Here is a 23,538-nt window from a genome sequence, read left to right as displayed (position 1 = left end):
TTTGCAAAGATTTTTCTCCACCTGTAACTTGTCTTATTATTCTCATGACAGTGTTTTTCACAGAGCGGAAGGTTTTTTTTATTTTAATAAAGTCCAGTTTTTTAATGATTTCATTTGTCGCATGGTATCTAAAAAGTATTCAGCATACCTAAGGTCATCTAGATTTTCCTCTATGTTATCTTCTAGAATTCTTATAGTTTTACATTTTACATTTAGGCATATGACCCTTTCTGAGTTTATTTTTGTGAAGGGTTTTGCTCCAGCACCATTTGTTGAATAGACTATAATTTCTATTTTTTTGTTGTTGATTTCTGAATTATCAATATTTTTTAACTTTTAAGTTCAAGAGTATATGTGTAGGCTTATTATACAGGTAAAATTTTGTTGTGGGGGTTTGTTGTACAGCTTATTTCATCATGCAGGTATTAAGTCTAATACCAATTAGTTATTTTTCCTGAACTTCTCCCCGCTTTTTCCCTCCACCCTTTGATAGGCCGCAGTGTGTGTTGTTCTTCTCTACGTGTCCATGTGTTCTCATCATTTAGCTCCCACCCATAAGTGAGAACATACCACACACCTACAACTATCTGATCTTTGACAAACCTGGCAAAAACAAGAAATGGGAAAATGATTCCCTATTCAATAAATGGTGCTAGGATAACTGGCTAGTCATATGAAGAAGACTGAAATTAGACTCCTTCCTTATACCATATACAAAAATTAACTCAAAATGGATTAAAAACTTAAATATAAAACTTAAAACTATAAAAATCCTGGAAGACAACCTAGCCAATATCATTCTGGATATAGGAAGAAGCAAAGATTTCATGATGAAGACACCAAAAGCAATTATGACAAAAGCAAAAATTGACTAATCATATCTAATTAAACTAAAGAGCCTCTGTGTAACAAAAGAAACTATCAACAAAGTGAACAGACAACCTACAGAATGGGAGAAAAGTTTTTCAAACTATACATGTGATAAAGGTCTAATTTCCAACAACTATTTTCTCTATTGTAATGCCTTCACTCCTTGTCAAAGATAAGTTGACTATATTTATGTGGGTCTGTTTCTGAGCCTTCTATTCTATTTGTCTATTGTCTATTTGTCTATTTTATTGACAATATTACATTGTCTTGATTATTGTAGGTTCATAGTGGGTCTGAATTTAAGTATTGTCTTTGCTATTCTTCATTATTGTGTTGGCTATTCTGGACCTTTTGCCTTTCCACATAAACTGAGGTCAATAAATTGTGAATAAGTGGAATTAAGCATTTGCATGTACTTATCTCACTGATTCTAAAGTCTTTGTAACAGAGATGGGTTTTTCCTCATGGAAAATACAATGATCCTGATTCATCATTAATAGGGTATAGGACTTAAAATTTCATGACCACTTTGTCAATAACAGTAAAACAAGTGACCTAGTGTCTCTTATTTAATAGCTTCTATCTTATTTTGAGTTAGCTGGCTGAGCTAGGCTTAGAGCTTAATCTTTGTATGTGCAAAGTAAAGGAATTGACAAATATACGGATTGTATCCTTATATATTGATAGAAGTGATTATATTTCAACTTTAATTTTGTATGCTTGAAGATAGTTCTGGTAAGTAAACTGGAATAAAGAGAGTCCTGCATTTCCATTTAGAAAATCTGGTCCAGTGCTGCTATTTGCTGTGTAATTTACTGTTTAATCTTAGAAAACGCCTTACCTACCCAGTCTCAGTTCAAAAAGCAAACTTGGTCTTATAGCCCAGAACAATGCTTTTTTCCATAAAAAGGAAGTTGTTTCTAACATTAGAATATGTAATACATGTGAAATTGTATCCTTTGGGTATAAGGGAGGTATACACAGGTAGTGATTTTTATTTGATTTGTGGCATAGTAGTATCCCTCAATCCCTTTGTTTTTTGATAGCACTGTTTCTGTGATGAGATAATACAGCCTCTTAGTAAAAATCAGTTCCTAGATGTCCCAAACTCTACCAAGTATATGAAGAGTGGGAAGAACAGGCATCCTAAAACAGAGAGGCAGCTTTCTGCATTTACTATCATTTTGAACATTAAATTCCTGAGGAAAGCAAAAATCCATATAATAGGTTACATGGTTTTGCTGTGTCCCCACCAAATCTCAACTTGAATTGTATCTCCCAGAATTCCCAGGCATTGTGGCAGGGAGCCAGGGAGAGGTAATTAAATAATGGGGGCCAGTCTTTCCTGTGCTATTCTCATGATATGAATAAGTCTCACGAGATCTGATGGGTTTAGCAAGTTTCTACTTTTACTTCCTCCTCATTTTTCTATTGCCACCGCCATATAAGAAGTGCCTTTTGCCACCCACCATGATTCTGAGGACTCCCAAAGCTAAACCTCTTTTTCTTCCCAGTCTTGGGTATGTCTTTATCAGCAGCATGAAAATAGACTAATACAGTAAATTGGTACCAGTAGAGTGGGGCGCTGCTGAAAAAATACTAAAAAATGTGAAAGTGACATTGGAATTGGGTAACAGGCAGAGGCTAGAACAGTTTGGAGGGCTCAAAAGAAGACAGGAAAATGTGGGACAATTTGGAACTTCCTAAAGACTTGTTGAATGGCTTTCACCAAAAGCCTGATAATGATATAAACAAAAAGGTCCAGCTGAAGTGGTCTCAGATGAAGATGAGGAACTCAGGAATTGGAGCAAAGGTGACTCTTGTTATATTTTAGCAAAGATACTGGTGGCATTTTGCCCCCACCCTGGAGATTTGTGGAACTTTAAACTTGAGAGAGATGATTTAGGGCATCTGGTGGAAGAGATTTCTAAACAGCAAAGCATTCAGGAGTTGACTTGGGTACTCTTAAAGGCATTCAGTTTTGAAAGGAAAACAGAGCATTAAAGTTCAAAAAACTTGCAGCCTGACAATGTGATAGAAAAGAAAAATCCATTTTCTGGGGAGAAATTCAAGCCAGCTGCAGAAATTTGCGAAAGGAGCAATGAGCCGAATGTTCATTCCCAAGACCGTTAGGAAAATGTCTCCAGGCCATGTCAGAGACTTTCACGGCAGCCCCTCCCATCACAGGCTTGGAGGCCCAGGAGGAAAATGTGGTTTAGTGGACCAGGCCCAGGGTCCCTGTGCTGTGTGCAGCTTAGGGACTTGGTGCACTGTGTCCCAGATGCTCCAACCATAACTGAAAGGGGCCAATGTAGAGTTTGGGCTGTGGCTTCAGAGGGTGGAAGCCCCAAGCCTTGGTAGCTTCCATGTGGTGTTGAGCCTGCGGGTGCACAGAAGTCAAGAACTGAGGTTTGGGAACCTCCACCCAGATTGCAGAAGATGTGTGGAAACACCTGATGCCCAGGCAAAAGTTTGCTGCAGGGGCGGGGCACTCATGGAGAACTTCTGCTAAACTGTGGAGTCAGAACCCCCACACAGAGTTCCTACTGGGGCACTGCATAGTAGAGCTGTGAGAAGAGGACAACCATCCTCCAGACCCCAGAATGGTAGATCCACCAACAGCTTGCACCATGTTGCTGGAAAAGCTGCAGACACTCAATAGCATCCCATGAAAGCAGCCAAGAGGGAGGCTGTGCCAGGCAAAGCCACAGGGTCGGAGCTGCCCAAGATCATGGGAACTCAGTTCTTGCATCAGTGTGACCTGGATGTGAGACCTGGAGTCAAAAGAGATCATTTTGGAGTTTTAAAATTAGACTGCCCCACTGGATTTCAGACTTGCATGGACCCTGTAACCCTTTTGTTTTGGCTACTTTCTCCCATTTGGAATGTCTGTATTTACCCAATACCTGTACCCCCATTATATCTAGGAAGTAACAAGCTTGCTTTTGATTTTACAAGGTCATAGGCAAAAGGGACTTGCCTTGTCTCAGATGAGACTTTGGATTGTCAACTTTTGGGTTAATGCTGAAAAGAGTTAAGACTCTCAGGGCTTTTGGGAAGGCACAATTGGTTTTAAAATGTGAGGACATGAGATTTGGAGGGGTCAGGGGTGGAATGATATGGTTTGGCTGTGTCCCCACAAAATCTCAACTTGAATTGTATCTCCCTGAATTCCCACATGTTGTGAGAGGGACTCAGGGGGAGTAATTAAATCATGAGGGCTGGTCTTTCCTATGATATTCTCATTATAGTGAATAAATCCCATGAGATCTGATGAGATTATCAGGGATTTTGCTTTTGCTTCTTTCTCATTTTTCTCTTACCGCCGCCATGTAAGAAGTGACTTTTGCCTCCCGCCCGTGATTCTGAGGCCTCCCCAGCCGTGTGGAACTCTAAGTCCAATTAAACCTGTTTTTCTTTCGTGTCTCAGGTATGTCTTTATTAGAAGCGTGAAAAAGTACTAATAATAGGTTTCAGTAACATTTTGAAATAGGCTACTCTGTTCTGGAGAGTATAACTCTGAAACTCTTTAGGGAGTGTTTTTTCTAAAGAAGTGGTATTTGTATGTCTTTTTATAAGCATTTGTACAGTTTTTTAAATAAGTGATTTTAAAATGATGAATTTGGCACCTTTTCCTCTATGGTCATTTATTATTAATACCATTGATGATTTTAAGCCATGGATTGTTTGCAGTACGTGTTATTTTCTTTATTTGCACAAAAAATGTGGGAAAAAGCTAAAAAGAAAGATAATGAGCAAAGTTAACTACTGTATATTTGGGGGTTGTCAATGCAAGCTTTTTCATGAGTTAATATAAAATGATGTATTTTATTATTTTATTTCTGAAAAGACAAGCAATAAATTTAAAATTATTCATCCAAAATACCAGATAAAAAGCATTTTTCTATCTTAGTACATTGATATTATATACTCACTTTAATACATTTCATGTCATTATTTAGAAAATTTCATTATTCCTCTCAACCAAAGGGAGGGTCAGAATAGCTTTAAAAAACAAATAATGAGAAATAGATGATTTAGAAATAATCTTCCAATATTCAGATAATGTGTCACCAGAAATAAAATAATATATGACAATTGTTGAGCTCTTAGTTAATTTGGGGCAATGTGCTAAACCTTTTCTAGGTGAAAATAGGTGTTAAAAATCAGATCTGGAAGTACAAAAGAATATTTCTACCTGCAGAGATGTGATAAGAAAATCTTTTTGGAGAGTTTCTTTTTTTTTTGACCAGGGACAAAAGCATGGAAAATAGGGGTATATCAGATAAAGTAAAAAAAATGGACCTGAAGCTGAAAAAAACATAGGAATCAGAAATTTAAATTTGATCTTAAATGGAACAGGGAGACTCTGCAACTTTGGATGCATACACACAAATTTGTATTTCAAGATGACAGTTCATTATATTGCAACCTTCCAAGTATATAGTAATATAAGCCAGAATTAAAGCACTGGCCGTAAGAACTGAAGAAAGAAGGTAAATATATATAATTAAATATCTCAAAGTAGAAGTGCAATTATTTGGTGACAAAGTGGATATGAATGATCAGGAACAACAAAGAAAAATATGACTCTGGAGATTCTAATTTGTCAAACTAGAATTTGTTATTATTGAAAAATTATTAAAATCAAGTATTTTGATGGCAAAATAGTTTCTTCTGAGATGTTTTAAATCTCTCAAATGTTAGAATTTCATGTAGACTAGATCAAACTGAGCAGTAATTAGTAAGGTTACAATAGCATAAATGTTTCCTCTGATTTGCCCTTATGAATTATGAAATAATAGCTCTCAGAATATAACTTTGCTCCTACTCAACTTAATGATACTATAAGAATTATAAGAGGAAGATTAAAAAAATACACAAGTTCTAAATCATGCCCAGATTTTGTTATACTATGAGGGGCTGTGGAGTGGGAGGCAATGAGTGGTGATATTTGTCTATATTTCTCTTCCTCACCTCCAGCTGGAAATTACTGTGTTATAACAATAACGAATAAAATATAACAAAATGATGTGTATTCATCATGTGAAGTAGAGATACAAGTGTGTGTTTTAATGATCTAGTCAACTTCTGAATTTGGAACATATGGTGAAGATGGGAAAAAATATGATCTGACTATAAATTTGCTGATTAGTTGGCACTATGAATATATTGCTCTACACATCTTGGGCACTTGAGAAATGTTTATTTAAAAAATGAAATTGAAAACCTGGTTTTTCAAATGTTCCGTTATCACATTCATACAATTTTGGTCATATAGTATGCATATTAACAATTACAAAGAAGAAATTTAGTTATGAGAAGACACTGATGTGCTGAAAAGATCACTGGCTCAAAGTCGAATAGTTCTGGATTCCAGTGCGGTCTCTTTTGCTAGAGTTATGTGACCTTGAAAAAATATGTATTGAAAGTCATTTTCTTCATTTAAAATGCTAGGATAGTACAATATAATTCATTGTCATTGGGTTGTTGGAAGGATTAGCTTAGATATCACACATAAAAAACACTTAGAAAAAATCTTTGTCAGCGTGGTGGCACGCACCTGTAATCCTAGTTACTTGGGAGGCTGAGGCAGGAGAATTGCTTGAACCTGGGAGGTGGAGGTTGCAGTGAGCCAAGATCACAGCATTGCACTCCAGCCTGGGCAACAAGAGCAAAACTCTGTCTCAAAAAATAAATAAATAAAATAAAAAAAAAAAAACATTACAAAAACATACATCTGAATTAATTTGTCAATAATGTAGCCATCATATTGAGTATTTACTATTAACGTAATCAGAATGAATCTGATATGGTTTGGCTGTGTCCCCACCCAGATCTCATTTTGAATTGTAGCTCTCATAGTTCTCACCTGTTGTGGGAGAAACCCTATGGGAGATAATTGAATCATGGAGACGGTTTCCCCCATGTTGTTCTCATGGTAGTGAATAAATCTCATGAGATCTGATGGTTTTATTCAGGGGAAATCCCTTTCACTTGGCTGTCTCTTTTTGCCTGCCACTACATAAGATGTGCCTTTTGCTTTCCACCATGATTGTGAGCCCTCCTGAGCCATGTGAAACTGTGAGTACATTAAACCTCTTTTTCTTTATAAATTACCCAGTTTCAGGTATGCGTTTATCATTAGTGTGAGAACAGGCTAATACAAAATCATCTGTGTGACTATGGGTTTTTGTTTGTTTGTTTGTTTGTTTTTTGAGATGCAGTTTCACTCTATTGCCCAGGCTGGAGTACAGTGGTGCAATCTCGGCTTACTGCAACATCTACCTCCCAGGTTCAAGTGATTCTCCTGCCTCAGATTCCTGAGTAGCTGTACTTACAGGTGCATGCCAAGATGCCCACCTACTTTTTGTGTTATTAATAGAGACTGGGTTTCACCATATTGGCCAGGCTGGTCTCAAACTCCTGATCTCAAGTGATCTGCCCACCTTGGCCCCCAAAATTCTGGGATTACAGGTGTGAGCCACCATGCTCAGCCTTCTGTGTGATTATGTTTAAAACAAACATGGAAACACTAAGCAAAATTAAAATAAACAAACAAAAACAACAGCAACACCAAAAGAGTGACCTCATTAGTTTTAATAAGCTCAAGCGATGGTTTCCATAATTCTATACTAAGACCACAAATATCACTGGAAATATGTTGTGAATATGTACAAAATGCCAATAACAATTATATCTTTTTTCTTCTTCAGCTTTTCAGTTTGAAATAATGTTGGGTTTACTGAAAAGTCACAAAAAATACTGGGGAGAAATTCCATATACCATACACTCAGATACACCTATTTTTGTTTTACTACATTTGCTTTATAATTCATATAAATACATATACATACACACACATCAAAATATGACCATTTTATGTATCTATATATATTAATATTTGTTCTGTTTTATTTTTTATTTTTTGCACCATTTGAGAATAGATTACAAACATCATCTAACCTTATCCATTAATACTGTAGTATATATTTCCAAGGAAGAAAGGTATGTCTTATATTTCAAAATAAATTAATTTAACATTGATATGTTTGCCTTATCTATAACCTACATTCCAATGTTCTCAATAAGCTATTTAGATTAACTGAATAAGTCCCCATGAGCCCATGTAATAATAAATGCATAACCAACTAAATAAAGTAGTTACTTAATAATGAATAAAGGAATGTAGAGAAATTGTAGAGTTAGATAATCAATACTTTGCAACTAATGTAGTAATAATTGATTTGGGCAAGAATTTAGACAGAAATTTGATAATTGCATGGTGAAAAAAGTCAAGCAAATCGATCAAAATTGACATCACCAGACACATCATGTACCTCCAGATATAGTACCCTAAAAAGGGCACAACAAAGTTTTTGTGGTATTCCTACTGGGGAAGCTTAACTCAAACTTAGTCATGAAATCATATTAAATCATTTATTTTTTAAAAGAAACTTGTAGCAACGTCAATTCAGCTGTTATCATCCTAATATCTAGGCCTAGCACCAGAGACACTTTCCAGAAAAGAATTTGACTTTTCTTTTGCCCCAGACTGGCAAGCATTTAGCATCACGCTGGATGCAGATTATGACTGAGCTCTGGAAGAATTCTTCAAGGAATCGGAGTGGTAGTTGCTTATAATACTCAAGGTCTGTGACTTGTAGGCCTTTTCCTCAACTTGGAGATCATAAACTGGAAAATAGGAAATTAATAGTTCCTAAAAATAGGCATATATTGCTAACCATTTTCTCATTAATAATTGTTCCAGAGACAAAAATTTCAACCAAAATTTGCTCAAGCAGCATGTTGTATACATGGAGAATGTATGTCATTCTACCCATCCCTCAAATTCATGAGTAAAACGACACTCTGCCATGTGAATTAAAAGACACATACAACACCAAGAGTGGTTAAGTATATTCTCCCCTTCAAGTACATCATAGTCTTTTCCACTTGAAAGAATATCACTAAAATTATTTCAAAAATAGAAATAGATCTTTCCAAATCAACACTCTTGTGTATTTATTGAACACCTGCTTACCTGTCAAAGGTCTGTAAACCGTACTGACATCACTATTTAAACCAAGTACAGAGATTATCGTTGGAAGTGGAGAATCAGTTCTCACGAAATACTCTGAGTTAATATTCAAGCCAGCTCATACTTTCTAAGATCATTAAACTAACGTCTGTCTACAAACAGCTTATTCTCATCTATTATTAGGAGGAAAATTAGTCCTGAGTTCTCCTACCTCCCGGTACCTATCACTCACCTCTTAGTAGATTTTAGATCCTGAGTCCTTCTTTCTTTCTCTATCTGTCCACTTACTTGTCATGGTTTTGTAGAGCTTCAGAAAATAACAGAATGCAGCTTGCCTCTGTTTTATATTTATAATGAAAACTGCATTGTGAGTCTGGTCACTGGTGAGTTGTACAACACCCCCTTCCTATACGATTTGGGGAATCTCAGTACTGACTATGACTTGCTGAGATTTGGGGATGTATAATTTTTTTTCTGCTGCTTTGGCTCTCTCTGGGTCTATTATGACTTGTTTGTTCTCTGTCTGTCCTCTGCCTATCACTTAAGACTGAAATGACACCTCTTATGCTAAACTGATAACATCAGTATGTGCACCTTTCCTGAAGCTTAAATATAGACCTCATGGCTATACTCTATTTTTAATAGATAAAAATTATTCATTCCCCCTAATTATTAAGTGAACTTTTAATACAGGCCATTTCCCTTTTTACCTTCACAGCAATTATCCACTGTATATGACCGAAAACAATAGCATCCTTTTAAAACCAAAATGGTGATTGATACATATTACATGCAGAACTACATTGTTTGCAGATTAGTAACTGTGGGAAGACTGTATTCTTATCTGTTTAATTAATGATGTAGGCTTTTATATTTGGTTTTCATAAGAAATCAGTTGTTGCCTGGTAACAGATTTGCCTGTGGGTTCCCAGAAGAAGCTGGGTTTTCTAAGCAAAGCATCCTGTTGTCTTATAAATAGGGCAGTAAAGCTTGCTCAGACATGCCTTAGGCATTCAGCAGTTCTTTTCCTGTACAAGTATCTGATTCTGGCTAGGAGGTTTCCTTCACTAGCGACACACTCAAATGGACAAAGAAAAAGAATGGCCCCAATCTCCATTTTAGCCTAATACTATGAAGAAAGACGAGAGACTAGAGAGGTATTTGTCCTCATTTCTCAACCTGGGAAAATAAACTACTTTAGAGAGGTATTAATTAGCTGAAAATAAAAATCAATTATAATTCCTGGACAGTTTAGCTTCAGGACAAACTAAAGCACAGTGGGACAATGGCAAGCAGTGTAATCAAAGCAGAACACTGAAAAAAAACCTGCTTATAAAAATTCATTCTATCAGTTATGAATCTCTGAGCATGAGAAAAGGTTTTGTTCAGTCAGGGTAACTATCCCCTGAACTACCTTTTGTCACTTGTATGAAATTACCTTCTATTTATTCTATACAACTATTGGTTGGTTGGCTTGTTCTCTATGACAATACAAGCTCCAAGAGGGTAGGATGCTTTCCCTGGTTTTCTTCATCTAAGCTCATAACACCTTGAACAGAAGATGACACAGGTATGTGCCCAATAAGTGCTTTCTGAATAAAAGGACTTTAAATAGTCTATGAGCTCTTCAAGGGCAGAGACAATGTAAAATTCCAAGGTTTTTTATTATTATTATTATTGGTTTTAGTTTTGTTTTATTTTTAAATTTTCACTGCCCAGCACATGATTGTTTTTCAATTAAGTTTTTTTAAATGAATGGTAGCATGAGTGAATGGATGGATAGCTGAGTGGGTGGAGGGATGAATGGATGGATGGATGGATGAGATGAATGAATGAAGAAATAAACAAACGACTGAATGAAGAAAAGAAAGAAGGAAGGAATAATGAAACTTCTTTCCTGGTGAAAAACTGAGTTAAAAACTACTAACATAAAAGGACACCATCTAGTGGTGTGACTAAATAACCACAGGTGAAAGTAGAAAGCAGACAGTACTGAGGACGTGCTCGAGAAACCAATTTTGACATAATCACTAAATGGCTATGGATGTGTGGAAAGATCAAAATTGTTGCCATACATTCTAAGAATTTACTATAATTCATAGAATCACTCAAATCTGTTTCAAATACATATTTTTAGCATTTTAAATTTAGCTACTACTTACTGAGTGCTTAATATATTCTAGGTACTGTTTTCACATTATTTCTAATCTTTAACATATATCTTCTTTCATTCACACCGAGAAAACTAAGACAGGCACAGACTAAGAGATTTTTAAAGCCTCCATATAAACTAAGTAAAATATACCTGAGCTGTGTAAAATATACCTATGTTTTGCAAAATACATTGAGAAGAAGCAGTCTAAATATATATAAATCATATCAAAAGTCCAAATAAATGTTAAGGGTCTAAAGTAAATTTAATATTTAGAATTTACCTGCAACATGGAAAAAATATTGACCATAAAAATGACAAATCTTTCTTTATCTTAATATCCTGGAATACTTACTTAAGAAGGCAGAAAAATCTTATAAGAATTATACACTAGGTAAGCATGTATGGTGTTTTGTTACTGTTGTTATTGTTATTTTTGTTTTTTGGTATAATTAGTAAAGATTTGATGTTTACATGAAGTACATATAAAAACTTCAGTCAAATTTTTGGCAAAAGTAGAGCATTTATTAAGAATGGTTAAAGTTTCAATTATAGAGTATCTAATTTTGGGGGTACTATTAAATATTTTAATACTTCCTTCAATTCCTTTAATTACTGCTTAGAGATTTACTAGTAGCTATTTTGAAAAGGGGAGGAGCTTATAAACAAATGTAAATGACTTTAATGTATCCTATGCTAGCACCACAGCAATGATTTATATTAATATCACTTGTGTATCAAAGTAAATAATACCTTATTTTTCTTAAGGCAAGAATTATTTCTTAAAGTACATTTGTATTTTCTAAGATATATAATAGGCTCTGTAAAAACAGTGGAATTGAAAGAAGTAAAAAATTAAACTCATTTAATAGAAAACATTTTCTCTGTTATTGAAAATAGCTAATCACATCATATTCACTAGTGTTGCAACCTGTATGAAGTAGCAAGTAAAATACCCATCTTTCTTTCTATACATGTATAGTAGTTCACTCCCAAAATAGCCATTTTATTGCATCTGTCATGTTGGAAGCACATCAACTCACTAGCAAGTCTAGGAGGGGATAGTAAAAAATGATAGCAGAGCAATGGTTTGAGAAATATAATGTCACAGTTTGAGCCACGTGGAACAGAGCAACCCAATTCATTTAATGTAGTGTAAGTAAAACTGTTTTATATAAATTTATTTATTGAAATTCAACTCGATTTTGAAGCAAAGCCATAACCTAAAACACAATACCCTCTAAAATGTTATAATACTTTATCTCTTATACCATCTGGCCCTTCTGAAAATAGGAGTCTTTCTTATTCCTGGAACTCATAAATGTGTTCATTCAAATAGATATCATCATTAATAAGTAATTAATAAATATATATCTATCAAATAAGAATAAAAGTTCTCATATTCTTTTATTATGCCCTTGGTGATACATCTTTGTAATGCTAAATAAGCTGCCACAGTAGTAGCAGTAGTAAGTCATGGTGGTTAAGCATGCAGACTAGAATCAGGCTGCCTCAGTTCTAGCACTTGTTAAAACTGTGACCTTAGCATTACCATTTTGCATTTTCACAGGCTCATAAAACTACGATAATAAAAATATCTGTCTTATGGGATTGCTCTAAAGATTAAGTAAGACCAATGATGTGAGGTATCATTATTAGCTAATTCTGATAGAATAAAAGTAGCATATAAAATATTTTTGGTATATTCTACAGAAAATAAACTTATTCAATTTAATCTAACTGATATTTTACAAAAGTCATGGATCTTGTAATTTACTTCGCATGTAGATACCCATTGAGAAACAATTTGTCACGAAAATAGCATGAGCTCGTTCTCTTAGAATCCAGAGTGCATGTATGAGTTCAATAACAAAAAGTACTGATACTCAGTACTGTGATTGAGCTAGAATTGTGAGCCCATTTGTCACAGAAAAAAAAAAAAAAGTCAGATAGGAGGAGTAATTGCAAATGAAATAAGCATTTCACAGAGATCACTGAGATCAAGGACAAAACAAAATTCTAATACCTAGTACCAATTTTCTGAACTTTAAATAAAACCTATTTTTTATACTGGGACATGAATATTTCTTCCAAAGCGTATTTCCTCCAAAAATATTTCCTCTGAAACAACAATAAAAAGCAGGGAGCCAGGCATAGTTGTGCATTTTTTAGAACTATCAAGTTATAACCTAAAAGAGTAATCCAAATTTAAAAGAGCATTTTAGAAAAAATAGTTTATTAATCCATAGTTAAGTCTCTTCTCTAGTCATCTTCAGAAGAATATTTTGGAAGATTTCAATTCTTTTCAATGATCAGATCCTTGCTTTTAGACAATACTTACTATTTGCAGATATTTATGCCAGTGCACTTGTTTGACACAGAAGGCTAACAGACCACCAATACTCATGGTCTTCTATAGTATAATATTGGCTGTCTCTCTTGTATCTAGCTGGTGCTATGTGACTAATTCTGGTTAATGAAACATGATCAGAAGTGATAAGTGTCAATTACAGACTGTCATTATTAAGTATACGTGCTCTGCTCTCATTTTTAATCAATTTTAAAACCTAGTTTTACAGATGGTAGGTTCACAAAATGAACGAAATCTGAGATTAGTGAGGGACATCATGTGAAAGAGAGCCATCCTGTAGAGCTACTTGATAAGAACATCAGCACTGGAATTTATATAAACAAAAGATAAAATCTATCATGGCAAACACTCTAATCTGCAGTTTGCTTCTTTAAAAAGTTAGTCCACCTGAATAATAAAGATGTCTAGACAATTTGGAGACTTTGGAATCAATTTTCATTACACTATAAAATTGATCAATTATTAACAATAAAGTTGTTCCTAAGGAACATCATAGGAATAAAAGACCTGTTCTTTGATATGAATTTCTCTAGCATCTTTCCCCCCTTCGTATGTCAGACTTCATTTCATAAAAGTTTTGAAAATTTATGTTTTCCTTACTAAGTGTGTATATTCAGACTCTATATTTTAGGAGCTCAGAGACATGTTAAAGAGATGCTAGAAGTACACACAAAGGGCACAGAAGAACAAAAGAGTTGTTATTTCAAACTTCTTTGGTGTATCAGGGAAGTTTTCATCTGATAGTTAATTTTTAAGCTAAAATCTATGAACAGGAGTTTGACAGATGGCCAAGAGGAGTGATAGATATTTCAGACAGATGGAACCATATGAAAAATGACACAAAATTAGGAAAGGAATGGCATGGAGATAGGTTCAATAAAGATAAAGTCTGGAGTTCTGGTGCATAGTATCTGGGAGGGGGAATAGAGAGGTAGAGAGGTGAAGATATGGTTATCAAATTGACTGCCTAGATTGGAGTCAGGATTGTAAGATGGCATAAGTCTTACTAAAAAATTTATTTCCACAGACCATATATAAGTTTCTTTTATATTTCATGAGAGGTACTTCTGTAACTATTTGGTCCATTTGTCTATCTTCCAATATGAGATCATTCGTATCAAAGGCTCTGAAATAATCACCTGTGTATTCATAATGATATACACAATGCTCAGTTGCTCAGTAGATTAAAAATGTTGAATAACTATTTCTTCAAAAAATTGATTTGATGCAGCATACAACTGAATTTTGAAATAGTCTGAGTGATTATAGGAGTTGGAAAAGAGGGAAAACTGTTCAAATATGTGCCCAAGTCCTCTTCAAAAGAAGGTGAAAACACTAAAGGCCTATCTGCATGAGCTAGGATGATGGAAAGTAGGAAGGAAGATAATCATAAAATACATTTACAGAGGAAAGGCTATTTTAGGAAAAAATAAATGCCAACCACAAAATTTCAGTGGAGCACTGGAAGACAACTGCTTTTACTGTTGTACCAGGAAATGTTGGGAGAAGAAAGGGCAGATTGAAAGGAAGAGGAGGGTGGCCAAATCCTAACTGCTAGTTAAAAGTGAAGAGAGGTTCTATGGATTTTTTGAGGTCACAGGCTAGATGAATGTTCAAGGAAAAGAATGATATGTGAGAGAAACTCTTGTAAAAGGGACAGGAATTCAAGAGGATACAGTGGAAAATGTTAGCTAAAGGAAAGAGTTAAAGCAAAGTACAGGGAGGGATAAACTTCGATCCAATGGCAATTAGCATATTCTAGCAACATTTCTTGACTTTTCAAGAATAAATCGTTTTGAAACCAACTGCATAACATATCACATCAAATGCCACCCTTGATCAATGTGGAAACTTTGAAAACTTAATGGAAGATGGATTCAGTACATGATCCTCCATTATGTACATTGTTTTTATGGTTTTGTGTGATTCAGGAAGATCAATGTTTCACTTTATCTCTGTGGCTATGCTAGCACACTCGCACACCACAATGTGACTACTATGTCTTCACCATTAAACACGAGGCCCTTTGAAGACAAGGCATGTACTTCGCTCACCGTTACCTACTTTTCACATGAATAATGACAGTTGATGCCTTAGGATTACTGATATTAAGAAAAGTTATGGGCCGGGCGCGGTGGCTCAAGCCTGTAATCCCAGCACTTTGGGAGGCCGAGGCGGGTGGATCACGAGGTCAGGAGATCGAGACTATCCTGGCTAACATGGTGAAACCCCGTCTCTACTAAAAATACAAAAAATTAGCCGGGCGTGGTGGCGGGCGCCTGTAGTCTCAGCTACTTGGGAGGCTGAGGAGGGAGAATGGCGTGAACCCGGGAGGTGGAGCTTGCAGTGAGCCAAGATCACGCCACTGCACTCCAGCCTGGGAGACACAGCGAGACTCCGTCTCAAAAAAAAAAAAAAAAAAAAAAGAAAAGAAAAGTTATGATTAGAAAGTAAACTCAGGTCGGGCGCGGTGGCTCAAGCCTGTAATCCCAGCACTTTGGGAGGCCGAGACGGGCGGATCACGAGGTCAGGAGATGAAGACCATCCTGGCTAACCCGGTGAAACCCCGTCTCTAGTAAAAAATACAAAAAAATAGCCGGGCGAGGTGGTGGGCGTCTGTAGTCCCAGCTACTCGGGAGGCTGAGGCAGGAGAATGGCGTAAACCCGGGAGGCGGAGCTTGCAGTGAGCCAAGATCCGGCCACTGCACTCCAGCCTGGGCGACAGAGCGAGACTCCGTTTCAAAAAAAAAAAAAAAAAAGAAAGAAAGTAAACTCACACTTGCTTCAAGTCTCCATGTCATTTATACAATGGAGGTTAAAAAATTGAAGTATTTCAATTAATTTTATTGAAATCAAAAGTTGAAATAATTTTTTAAAAAAGATTCCTTGTTCATTGATCTATAAATATATTATCATTGTCTGCACAGTGCATGAAAATTTAGCCATGTTTATGAAATAATCACCATGAAATGAAACACCTGTTGCATTTATTCCTAAAGTAAAGGGGAATGATAAGTCAACCAGATAATTCAATTGACCAATTTTTTTGACACCAGCAATGATAGATTCATTTACTCCCATGATGTTAGAAAGATGCTGATGAAGTATATATTTCTTTTGAAAATTTAAGACATGAAATTCTTATAATCAACTAATATTATGAAAAGTGCATTTTCCTGTATTGCATAGGCTCTTAAATTCAAAATTTGAGATAGCATGATTAATAAGAGAATTAATTGTGAACTTAGCCATGTCTTTTCAGAACTGACAACTTTGCCTCTTCTAATCAAGTACTTGGTTTCACTGCACTGTCAATCCAAAAAAAAAAAAAAGTAAAAGAGACAGTGTCCAGTTTCTATATTATTAATTTACAATACATGACTGAAAGTTTTATATAAGAATCTTAAAAACAAAAAACTCTGATTAAGCAGATTAGAAATAATTTATGGCAGATTATAATAAAGTTGTATGGTAACAACTGACAATATTATGGAATTGATAGTGTTTTGTTATAAGTGAAAGTAGCCATAGATTCTCTCTCTCTCTTAAAGGCTACAATGAGATTATTTAAATTAGACTGTGATGTGGCCAACTCACCATCAATCCTATCTAAATATGTCACAATAGATACCACTATGTAATTATTAAATTAATAAACTAATTTCCCCCCAAAAATAGAAATTATGTTAATTCTTATTATATAGTGCCAACAAATGTACATTTCTGCCTTAAATAATAATTAATAGACAAATGATTAAACTATTTTATCACTTTATCATTTTTACATTTACTCCTATATTTAAGCAATTATATAGGACTGAATCTTGTTTCTAAGAAAGGAACAATTACAATTTAATTTCCTAATTAAATGCTGATTCAGCAGATTTTAGATTTGATAAATTATTATTCCTATTTGTAGAATATAAGTAGTTGTTATATTTTTGAGTGTCAGTTTTATTCATTAACTCTTATTAAATAAGTACTTATTAAGTATCTACAAAAATGTCATGGCAATATATGGAAATAATAAATTTATCTGCCAACATACTAAAATATGGTGAGGTTCACTATGTTTGATTGTGTTATAGTAATCAAATATTTAAATATTTTTTATGTTAAAAAAAGAAGATATAAAGCAAGTGCCAACTTTTAAAGCATTTTTTAGATTTAGCATACATTTATACAATCATCTAGATCAAGGTTTTGAACGTATTCAGCACCTCAGAATGTTTTCTTGTGTCCCCTGGTGTCCTACTCATTAATTACCTACAACTGTAGCTACTATTCTGATTTATTTTTACAATATATTTGTTTTGCTTATTCTTGAACTTCATATACATAAATTTGTGTGATATGTACTCTTGTATCTGGCTTCTTTTGTTCAACATAATGTTTATGGGATTCCTCCTGTTGTTGCATATGGTAGTAATTTATTCATGTCATTGTTCTGTAATTTTCTGTTTTATTAATATGTCACATTTTATTTGTCAAGTTTGCTGGCATCAGGCATTTGCTATTTGCAATTTGTCTTTAGCTATTACAAAAAAAAAGGTAGTCATGCATATTCTTGTACTTTTTTTTTTTACAGACAGAATTTTACATTATCACTCAATTGGGAGTACAAAAAAATGATCACAGCTCATCACCATGTCTGGTTAATTTATCTATGTTTTTTGTGGGGCTGGGGTCTCACCATGTTGTCCAGGCTGGCCTTGAACTCCTGGTCTCAGGTCATCCTTCTGCCTTGTCTTCCTAAAGATTTGAAATTATAGGTGTGATCCACTGTCCCTGGCCTCTTATACATGTTTTTGATGAAGATTTACACTTATTTCTATTAAAAATATGCCAGGCAGTACAATTCCTGGGTCAGTTCATAAGATAAACCTATAGTCAAGTTTTAGGTACTATGAAGTGATTCTCCAAAGTAGTTTTGCCAATTTATACTCTCACCACCTATATATAAAAGTTCCTCTTGTCATTTCTTGCTATCATTAATCTCTTTTTAAAAAAATATTATAACTTTTATTTTAGGTTTAAGGGTACGTGTGCAGGTTTGTTATTTAGGTAAATTTGTGACTTAGGGATTTGCTGTACAAATTATTTTGTCATCCATGTACTAAGTATAGTACCCAATAGTTTTTACTTTTTGTTTGTTTTTTTCCTGACCCACTATGTCCTCCCACTCTCCACCCTCTGGTAGGCCCCAATGTCTGTTGTTCTGTTCACCTTTGTGTCCATGTGTTGCCATTATTTAGCTTCTATTTATGAGTGACATCATAGGATACTTGGTTTTCTCTTCCTGCATTAGTTTGCTAAGAATAATAGCCTCCAGTTCCATCCATGTTCCTGCAAAGGACATAACCTCATTCATTTTTATGGCTGCATAGTATTCCATGCTGTAGACATGCCACATTTTGTTTATCTAGTCTACCACTGGTAGGCATTTATGTTAACTCCATGTCTTCACTATTTTCAATAGTGCTGCAATAAACGTGTATGCATGTGTCTTTATGGTAGAATGATTTATTGTTCTTTGGGTATATGCTCAGTAGTGGGACTGCTGGGTCAAATGGTAGTTCTGTTTTTAGTTCTTTAAAGAATCTCCACAGTGCTTTCACTAATGATTGACTAATTTAACTTCCACCACAGTGTATATGCGTTCCCTTTTCTCTGCAACCTTGTCAGCATCTGTTATTTTTTGACTTTTCAATAATAGCCATTCTGACTTGCTTGAGATGGTATCCTGTTGTGGTTTTGATTTGCAGCTCTCTAAGGATCAGCGACGTTGAACTTTTTTTCATATGCTTGCTGGCCACATGTTTGTCCTCTTTTAAAAAGTGTCTGTTCATGTAATTTGCCCACTTTTTAATGGGGTTGTTTTCTGCTTGTACATTTGTTTAAATTCCTTATAGATTCTGAATATTAAACCTTTCTCAGATGTATAGTCTGCAAATATTCTCTCCCATTCTGTAGGTTGCCTGTTTACTCTGTTGACAGCTTCTTTTGCTATGCAGAAGTTCTTCAGTTTAATTCAGTACCATTTGCCAATTTTGGCTTTGGTTGCAATTGCTTTTGGCATTTTCATAACACAATCTTGGCCAATTTGTACATCCAAGATGTTATTCCTAGGTTATCTTCCAGCGTTTTTATAGTTTTAAGTTTGACATTTAGGTCTTTAATCCATCTGGAGTTGATTTTTTTATATGGTGTAAGAACGGAGTCCAGTTTCTTCTAATTGTATACTGGTATCTCACTGACAATTATTTTTACACAGGAAAAGTAAGCCTCAGGAAAAAAAAGTAATCTGAGAAAAATGACAATTTATGTTTTTATAATATCATAATTGTTTTAAAATATCCCAATGAGAGTAGGCAGCAAAATCATAAACTATACATATTATTTATATTTTGAATGCAAAAGCAAAATATTTTCTATTGAGGTTTTTAAAATTATACTTTAAGTTCTGGGATACATGTGCAGAACATACAGGTTTGTTACATAAGTATACATGTGCCATGGTGTTTTGCTGTACCCACCAACCTGTCATCTGTTACATATTTCTCCTAATGCTATCCCTCCCCTAGCCCCCCAACCCCTACAGGTCCTGGTATGTGATGTTCCCCTCCCTGTGTCCATGTGTTCTCATTGTTCAACTCCCACTTATGAGTGAGAACATGTGGTGTTTGGTTTTCTGTTCTTGTGTTAGTTTGCTGAGAATGATGGTTTCCAGCTTCATCCATGTCCATGTAAAGGACATGAACTCATCCTTTTTTATGGCTGCATAGTAGTCCATGGTATATATGTGCCACATTTTATTTATCCAGTCTATCATTGATGGGCATTTGGGTTGGTTCCAAGTCTTTGCTATTGTGAATAGTGCCGCAATAAACATATGCATGCGTGTGTCTTTATAGTAGAATGATTTATAATCCTTTGGGTATATCCCCAGTAATGGGATTGCTGGGTCAAATGGTATTTCTGGTTCTAGATCCTTGAGGAATCACCACACTGTCTTCCACAATGGTTGAACTAATTTACACTCCCACTAACAGTATAAAAGCATGTTTGTTTCTCCACACCCTCTCCAACACCTGTTGTTTCCTGACTCTTTAATGATCGCCATTCTAACTGGCATGAGATGGTATCTCATTGTGGTTTTGATTTGCATTTCTCTAATGACCAGTGACAATGATCTTTTTTTCATATGTTTGTTGGTCACATAAATGTACTAATACCCCTTTTCAGCTCCTTACTTGAAACCGCTTGAGAAATAAAACCCAATTAAAACAGTAATTGTCATTTTTATCATATGGCTAAAGCTATTTGAATACTATGGCTCTAGATTTGCAACCACGTCCCTCACCATATTTAGACAGTTATACCCATTGACGTAGATTATCACATATCTCCCTAAGAGACAGAATCTGCCCACCTCTCTGCCTGAAAGAAAGCTGATTAAATACATTCTCACTTCAGGATACTTTTTCAGCAGGCCCTGAAAAAGAAAATGAAATAAAAAACAAAAAGGAATGGGCTGAGCATACTCTTCGCTTCTTCCAATAGCAACAATTAGATAATTCCCAAGAAGTGGAGAGAGTAAAGAGTGGAAAATTTTCTGGGAGTTTTGGGAGTACTCACAATGAAGTCTCACCACATGGCTACACAAAGCCAGAGAAATTTCTTCCTCCTGTAATTTCCTAAAAGGGCTACTTCTTCAAAGCACAGCATTATTTAAACAACAGCTCTTTGCATTATCAAAGTACGTTCTTATGTGTACACTTTTAATAAAGATAAGCCTTTGCAAGATAAATTGTTATTTTTTAAGTTGGCAGACTGATCATTATACCTACTTCTATTCTTGCAGAAAATAAGAGGTTTATTATTTGAAGGGATTCAGTCAGAGAGAACTTGGACCCAGGGGCCCAAGACATAGTTGACGTAGAAATAGCATATCAAAAGTAGCAGTATTAAATAAAAGACTACATATTAAATAAAGAGATCTCTAGCATTTTAACTTCATTCAATGCACAGCAAGCCAGGCTTCTCCCTTTAATATAGAAGGATGGTGCCTATGTAGGAAAATGGAGAACCAAGAGTAAAGGCCTACAGCCATTTCATTCTGTAATGAAATTCATGACTCAACAAGTCCGGCCCATATAAACCTAGATTGCCATTAGGTTTTTACTTATTCTGACAATCTCCTTTATGCTATTTAAGTTTAACACAGTTATTGTTATGATTGGATTTAGGCTTATTGTTTGTTTCTTGTTTAGACTTTCTTTTTTGCTCTTTTGCTATCTTCATGTTAAATTACTATTCTTTTTAAATAATTTCATTATAATTTATGCCTTGGCTTTTTGCTGCAACTTTCTGTAGACTTTTTTCTTTAGTGTTTGTCATAGGATTACCATGTAGAGCTTTTACAGCCCACTTAGTGTTGCTATTACATTATTGAAAATAAATGGTAAGAATTTCACAAATCAGTAAGTATATTTACCACAACCACCATCATTTGTGATCTAGTTTTTAGTTGTATAATGTCTATATTTGTTGTAAATCTCATAATGCAAATAGTTTTTTCTTTAAATAATCATATGCATTTTAAATATATTAAGAGGAAAAAGTATTTTATATTTATTCATATAATTACAATTTCTGGCTAACTTCATTCTTTCCTGAGTACCTGAGACCTGGTACCAGATCCCTACAGAATGAAGAATCTCTTTTCATTTCTTATTTATTTATGCATTTATTTATTTTTATTTTGCTTTAAGTTCTGAGATACATGTGCAGTGCCTGCAGGTTTCTTATATAAGTATACATGTACCATGGTGGTTTGCTTCACCTATCAACCCATCATCTAGGTTTTAAGCCCTGCATGCATTAGGTATTTGTCCTAATGCCCTCCATCCCCTAGACCCCATCCACTGACAGGCCCTAGCATGTGCTGTCCATGTGTTCTCGTTGTTCAAATCCCACTTTTGAGTGAGAATATGTGGTGTTTGGTTTTCTGTTCCTGTGTTTGTTGAGAATGATGGCTTTCAGCTTTATCTATGTCCCTGCAAAAAACATGAACTCACTCTGTTTTATGGCTGCATAGTATTCCTTGGTATATATGTGCCACATTTTCTTTATCTAGTCTATCATTGATGGGCATTTGGGTTGGTTCCAAGTCTTTGCCATAGTAAATAGTGCTGCAATAAACATATGTTTGTATATGTCTTTATAATAGAATGATTTGTAATCCTTTGGGTATATACCCAGTAATGGGATTGCTGGGTGAAATGGTATTTCTGGTTCTAGATCCTTAGGAATCGCCACACTGTCTTCCACAATGGTTGAATTTACACTCTCACCAACAGTGTAAAAGCATTCCTATTTCTCCACAGCCTCACTAGCATCTGTTGTTTCCTGACTTTTTAATGGTCACCATGCTAACTGGTGTGAGATGGTATCTCTTTGTGGTTTTGATTTGCATTTCTTTCATGACCAGTAATGATGAACTTTTTTTCCTATGTTTGCTGGTCACAAAAATGTCTTCTTTGGAGAAATGTCTGTTCATATCCTTTTCCCAAGATTTGACGGGGTTGTTTGTTTTTTTCTTGTAAATTTGTTTAAATTCCTTATAGATTCTGGATATTAGACCTTTGTCAGATGTGTAGATTGCAAAAATTTTCTCCTGTTCTGTAGGTTGCCTGTTTTATTTTGCTGTGCAGAAGCTCTTTAGTTTGATTAGATCTAGTTTGTCAATTTTGACTTTTGTTGCAATTGCTTTTGGTGTTTTAGTTATGAAGTCTTTGCCCATATCTATGCACTGAATGGTATTGCCTAGGTTTTCTTCTAGGGTTTTTATACTTTTGAGTATTGCATTTAAGTCTTTAATACGTCTTGAGTTAATTTTTGTATAAGGTATAAGGTAGGGGTCCAGTTTCAGTTGTTGACATATAGCTGGCCAGTTTTCCCAACACAATTTATTAAATAGGGAATCCTTTCTCCGTTGCTTGTTTTTGTCAAATTTGTCGAAGATCAGATGGTTGTAGATGGGTGGTGGTATTTCTGAGGTCTCGTTCCATTCCATTGGTCTATATATCTCTTTTGGTACCA

This window comes from Macaca mulatta, chromosome 1, assembly GCF_049350105.2.
Source record: "Macaca mulatta isolate MMU2019108-1 chromosome 1, T2T-MMU8v2.0, whole genome shotgun sequence".
Lineage (NCBI taxonomy): Eukaryota > Metazoa > Chordata > Mammalia > Primates > Cercopithecidae > Macaca > Macaca mulatta.
The sequence above is the reverse complement of the archived record's forward strand: the minus strand, read 5'-3'. Positions refer to the sequence as shown.